Genomic DNA, 7,352 nt, shown 5'->3' with positions numbered 1-7,352 from the left:
ATATATATATATATATATGGAAATAAAATTAGTATATTAAAGAGACATTTGCACTTTCATATTCTTATTCAATATAAGTTGTCAAAACGTGAAGGGAACCTAAATGTCCAATATTTGATAAATAGTTGGAGAAAATATGGTACACATATACAATAAATATTACTTGACCATTAAGAAAAAGAAATCCTGTTATTTTGAACAGCATGGATAGAGGTAGAGATCATTATGTCAAGTAGTGTAGTCCTGGCACAGAAATACAAGAACCTTGTAATCTCATCCATTAGAAGTATGTGAAATTGTTAATCTCTTAGACATTAAAAGTAGAATGTTGGCTAAGAGAGGTTGGGTGAAGTCTAGGAAAGAAAGGATGAAGAAAGATGGGAACTATTGATCAATGGTTAGTAAGTAAATTTAAACAGGAGTAAAAAGATATGGTGTGGAAATTCACAGTATGGTGTTTACATATGATAATAGTAGAAAAATAAATTTTGAAAGTTTTACCAGAAAGAAATGTAAATGTTTATAGAGACAAGTAAACTAAATCTGATTTAAACATTACATAATATTACATGTAACAAAACATGTTATCTCATTAATAAGTATATGTATGGTTTTATTACTAATTAAAATAAATTAATTTAAACAATATACTACAGTACTTAATATCTTCCACTGAAAACATGGCTATTGTAGAAGCAACCAATTCCCTCATGGAAAAGATCACCTGATGACATAATCTGCAGTGTTTTAGAACCCTAGAAATCCAGGGTGTTATCAAAGCCTGCCAGTAGTAATGAAAAAGTTATACAGAAATTACACTTGAAGGTCTGCTTTGTTAATAATGAAAAATAGAATACTGTGTACATTAACATGAGAACTACGTTAAATTTGCTAAAATACATGCACCTACTATGATACAGATGTTTTTGAGTTATCTTGGGGTTACATCCTGCTAAACCCATCATAGCTTGAAAATAAGGAAAAATGTTCATATCATAAACCTAATCTATCAAACAGTATAGCTTACCAGCACAGTACAGTATAGAATATCTGTTGTTTACCTTCATTACTGCAAGGCCAACTCTAACTAGCACTCACATCAAGTATTGTACCATGTGTCAATAGCCAAGGAAAAGGTCAAAATTAAATACATAATTTCCAATAATTTTTTTGGACTTTTGTGCCATCCTGAAGTAAAGATATCACATATCAAATCATATGAAATCAGTGACCATCACTCAATAAGCAAATCAAACAAATTAATGAACAAATTTGAGGGTAAAAATCCAAATTATTAACATAAAAACTGAAACTAGGTGAAGTGATCATTTAGTTTGTTTTCCCTGTATATACTTTATCTCAGTAGGAAAATGTCCAACTTTGATTCCAAAGGAATGGTACAATTAGAAAGCAAAATTTCACAAAGACTAATGAAATAATACTGAATATCAAGGTTCCTTTTACCTGGTAAGTGAAAGATTCCAAACTAATATTTTATTATATGATGAAATATGAAACATGACCTTATTGATCATTTTCAACACCACAACAAAAATGCATTCAGATATTTTGTGCTCCTTTTTATGCTGTAAGTATAGAGGATTATCTACAAATCATTTTTTATAATAAATGAAACCAGATCTGATCAAGTTTTAAGTTTTAATATACATATCACACAAGTAAAACATTTAAAATGTAACCAGTACAGAGTATTTCTTGAATATATACACTTAAAAAAATCTTAAATACTTAAGAAACACATCAGCTAAATACAATGTGTAAAACTTGTGGAAGCTGATGCAAAGTGCTAAATTAAATTTTAAAATTTATTTGAAGATTTGCACATTTTTATTTATTTAGGATATATATTTAAATATTTGCATACTAAACATTTTCATGTTTAAAATGCATTTAAAAAAATCCATTGTGGAAACAAGGAGAAGGTATATGAATGAACCCATATTGGTCATATATTGATAATTGTTAAAGCTTCTTTTGAAGGTACATAGAAATTCATCACATTATTCTGTCAACTTTAAAATTGTTTGATGGTTTAAACAATACAAAATCATAACCATTCAAAAGTTTTCTGTATCATTACATAGGCTAGCAAATAATTACTCTGATTAATTTTACTGTTTTAGCACTGTATGTATTTAGTATTATTGGGAGATGCATAATTTTTCATCATTAAGTAGAGGTATAAAAGTAAAAATGTTCTCATGTGTGCCTAGCTCCAAGTTTTTATTATTGAAGCTTCTTTTGAGATCTTTAAAAGTTATCTACACCTTTCACGTGGTGATTTTTTATTCAGCAAAATATTGAAAACGTTAGTCCTCTATAATAAAAACAAACTTTTGAGGAGCTTATTTTGTCTCTAGAGAAAAGAGAGCACACTATTTCCTTTTCTTCATCAACTCACTAGCACCAAAACCTAATCAACATCATAAATGTGGCATTCAGAAAAATGTCTTCACAGTCGTTTCTAATAATGGTGTTCTACCTGTATTGCTATTCAAAAGCTCTCACCATATTGTGATCTACATAGAAATCTGTTGAACCAAGCTTAATTAAAGAGTATCTAGAAGCTAAGCTTCTAGATAAAATCTTTTCCAATAAAGTAAATTAAAACATTTAAAATTTGAGAAGTGTCCTTATTTATGTTTCAAAAGTGGGGAAATACCAAAATGAAGTGGACAGAAGCCAGAACCAATACATCCAGTTCAAGAGAGATACTGTACAAATCAGAGTCCTTCTAAACTTTGAGTGTCTGTTTCTAGTAGTGACTGTGGTGTGTATAGATTTCTCTCTCTCTCTCTCTCTCTCTCTCTCTGTATATATATATACATATACATATATATACACACACATATTATATATATATATATATATTTTTTTTTTTTGAATCAGGGTCTCACTATGTAGTTGAGACTGAACTGGAACTCACTATGTAGTCCAGGCTGGTCTTGAACTCACAGCATTCCTCCTGCCTCAGCCTCCCAAGTGTTGGGATTATAGGCATGTGCCACCACATCCAGCCTAATTTTTATCTGTATTTTAAAAATTGCTTTTATTGAGCTAAATATATATGCAATACACACTTTTATGACATACAGTGTAATCTCATAGATGTATAGAATGTGCAATGATCACATCAGTAATAGGAACTTCCTTTCAAACATTAATTATTTCTGTATGGTGGGAACTTTCAAACTTTTGTACTCACTTTGAAATATAACATAGATTGTTGTAGACTTTTGTAATTTGATTATTTAAATAATTTTTGGATTCAATAATCCCAAAATTACTACTTCTGTTATTTAACTGATTTTCATTTGTTTTGTTTAGTTGAAAGCAAATAGATATACTTCCCTGTTGTTCCGAGTATTATCAACATCATTATAACAAGAAATTAGCATTTTAAAACAAGTTTTGTCAATTAATGAGAAAATGATTTTAAGTTTCTTATGCACAAAACAATAAAAGTTTTCCTAGGTGTACCATTGATATCCTTGGTTAAATTTTTTATTGATATTATTAGAAGAATAAATCTAAGAATTATTTGTGAGACAGAGCTCGATGAATACTTGGCAATTTTTTTTATGTTGCAATAAGGTAAATCTGCAATTAAACACCCTCCAATCTCTATAATGATTGCTACTGAAAACTGAACTTTTTAAGGCCCAGAGTGGCTCAAGAATTTTGGATTAGATGAGGGCAACTGTACACATTTCCCCATGCTGGGGGAATTGATTTTCTTGGTTGTAGTAAAAATTTATAAACACTGTTTCCTTTAGTACAGTCCAGAATTAACTAACCTGGTTACTTTTAATACTTATTTTGAATCATACATTTTTAAAAATGGCTTTATAGTGAAATTTGGTTCATTTTTGACAACATGTCATTCATAATTTAGCCTGAATCACATATAATCTAATATTATTAATTGGAAGAAAAAAAGCATTAAGGTATTGATTGTCCCTATGGGTACTTTCAATGACAGATTTCATTATTCATCATAAAAATAAAATAATCAATGTTAACTAAATGTAAAAATCACTTTTGTGTTGCCATGTAAAAGATTACTTTCAACTTCAATTTCTTAGGCAATCCAAACTACAGTTACTGAAATTCACTTCTATAATGTTCTAAAATTTACTTTTAATTATAAGGAAAAATTACTTTACTTACTTTGATTTCAAATGTAAAATCTATTTTTATATGAAAGATGTAACAGAGAGATATGACTCATTGTCAGGGTTGTTTTTCTATTCTATGTGATGGCAATAAATTTTCAATGGTATACATTTTATAGGAAATATTGGATACATAACATTATGTTCATTTTTCTGGTAAAGAAAATATAACTTTAAAATTTAGTTACTCAATCTGATTTAAGACCAATTATATATTAAATACTTCTGATTTGCCTAAAACTCATATGGAGCTAGAAGAGCACCAGAATAGCAAAGGCAATTTTTGGCAACAAGAGTGAAACAGGAGGCATAGAGGTACCTGACTTCAATCTATGCTACAAAGCAGTAATGAAAAAGTGGCATGGTAAGGGAACAAAAATAGATATGTGGGTCAATGGAACAGAATCTGGATCTGAGGATCCAGAAACTTCCCCAGGCACATTCAGCTATTTAATCTTTGAAAAGAGGTCAAAACCATGTTTTGGAACAAAGATAGCCTGTAATTGATGCTAATAAAACTGCTCATCTGTGAACAGAAATTGAAAGGGACACTTATCTCTCACCATATGCTAAATTAAAGTAAAAATGGATCAGAGGTCTAAAGAATAAACAGAAACATTAAATTTACCAGAAGATAAAGCAGGTGGAACATTTGAAGATATAAGTGTAAGGAACAGATTTGCAACTTTAAATGCAAAAGAAATAACAGCAAGAATCAACAAATGGGATTATATCTGACTAAAAAAGCTGTTGTATAGCAAAAGAGTCAATCAGTAGAGGGAACACTCAGACAACATCCAGAAAGGGAACAAATTTTTGCCAGCTACTTCTCAGAGGACTAATTATCTAGAATACACAAAGAACTAAAAACAAACAAACAAACAAAAAATAAACTTGTCTTAAATTAAAGACTCAATGAAGAATAGGCAAGAGAAATAAACAGGCCTTTCATAGAGGAAGAAATACAAATTATTTTAAAAATATGTAAAATATTCAGCATCTTTGACCAATAGAGAAGCACAAACCAAAGCAATGCAAAGATTTCATCAGACTCTAGAAAGAGTTACAATTATCCAGAAATCAAATAGTAACAAATACTTGCATGGATGTGGTGATAGAGATGTATGTGATGATTATAAATTACGTGAACTGCAACATGTATTAACAAAATAAAAAATTAGCAATAAAAAGAAATACTACTGTTTGAAATACATACATATACATATTTGAAGGTTTTCTGTGCTCTTGAGAATTGTAAATTGAATTGTTATTCACAGTGAAATTAGTATGATTCAGTAATTTTCTGTCTCATAACAGAGGACATAATAGTCATCCTTTTAAAAGATTAAGCAAAAATATGATTGTTGGAGCCATTTTACATAAATTTTGGGGAAAAATCTTTTCATAAAGTATGACTATATCTGTCTAAGACCCAAAGTCAACTTGCCTGCAAGCCTGTGGCATGTGGAAACACAAGTTGAAGCTTCAAAGATCCTGTGATATTGTGACACTCAAGGGAAAGGGTATTATCATCTGAAGACATCCTGGTTCTTGGATACTGAGAAGTAAAGGAGAAAGGTGTCACCTGGGGGAAGCACACGTTTTGTATTAGCTTGCTATCTCACCCCACCTACTATTGTAAAAATGCTCTCCTTTCCACCCTCATTAACATAAGATCCTCTTGAACATAAGACTACTGCCACCCCATTAGTTGCCTGATGCTCCCTCCAATTATTATGTACCCAACAAATAATGGCTAGCTCAATATGGCTTTGCCCACTCTGAGGCACTGACCTCCCAGCGCCCCATATGCTGTAAATTATGGGAGTCTCTGCTGTCTTTTTTTTTCCCCTTGCCACCCCTCTTTCTAGGCAGAGGACTGAAAACTCGCTGATCTATGATATTGAAAAAAACTTAGAATATATATTTATATGATGAGAGATAAGATTTACAGTTTGGAAAAGAACTAAAAAGGATTCTGAAGAATTGCTATAGTCTGAATGCATAAAGACATACTTATAAAGGAATAATTTCAGGCATACTTTAGCATTAAAGAAGGTAGGTGATCATAATATATGAATACAAAAATGATTATGCAACAGAGAGAAAGAAAGGAAATAGCAAAAAAAAAAAACCCCATACATTTAATATTCAATAGTATATTTAGGGAATGGCTGGCTACATTTATTTTTCAAGTATTTTATGACTTTATCTTACTCTTTCTGGCATTGAAATTATGATAATGTCTTCAGAAACCTTTCATGTGATTCTTCAAAAAAACACTGTTTAGGATTGTTTGGATTTAAGAATTTTAGACATCTGAGTGACCTGAATCTAAAGCAGTAAATCAATACAACTAAAGTAACATTATAAAATTTACATTTATTTTGTAAATGAACAGATGGGAACTCTGAAATTATTAGTCTGAATTATGATGTTCTTTCCCTGTATTTCATTACTGTCTCAGTTTGTGTCCACTGGGAAAGACATGTAAAAGATAGAGTTTGTAGTGTCATATGTATTTTGGAGGTAATGACAATGAAAGATAAAGGGGAAAAGAAATAGTAGTAGGATAGAGTGATGCAGATTTGATACCCATGAGAGAAGATAAAGAAGGCAGGTAGGGTAAGAAAGTACTTTAGTTGTGATGTAGCTCTGAAAAAGAGTTGGCTAGCCCAAAGGGAAAATATGGTACAAAGACTGACACATAGATGAATTTTCTTCAAGGTGCAGCTCATTAAAACTGATCAGCAAGAGGATATAATGCTTCTGCTACACAATTAAGGCAGAAGTATCATAGGATTCAAGGAATTCACTGGGTTGTCTCTTGGTATTCTAGATGTAGCAACATTGACTTTGAGACAATATTTTACAAAGTCCTCACATTGTTCAGAGATGAGGTCTGGATCATCATCTCTTCTAGAGGTGAAAAATGAGGGTTAGGGCTATTTAGAATTGATGACAGGGAAGGAAAGGATGAGTAGAAGTCATAGTCCAGAAACAAGCAGACTGTTGTATCATTGAGCTTTCTATTCTGATTCCCTTCCTGAGAAGGAGGCTCCTGAGAATCACAAATGAACTGCTTTTCAGAGAGAGAGGGAAAAAAAAAAGGATTTTATTGACATAAGCAACAGTCTGGCAAATATGATGTTGTAC

Source organism: Fukomys damarensis, unplaced genomic scaffold (assembly GCF_012274545.1).
Source record: "Fukomys damarensis isolate Sample0158 unplaced genomic scaffold, DMR_v1.0_HiC HiC_scaffold_12, whole genome shotgun sequence".
Lineage (NCBI taxonomy): Eukaryota > Metazoa > Chordata > Mammalia > Rodentia > Bathyergidae > Fukomys > Fukomys damarensis.
This window is presented reverse-complemented; position numbering follows the sequence as displayed.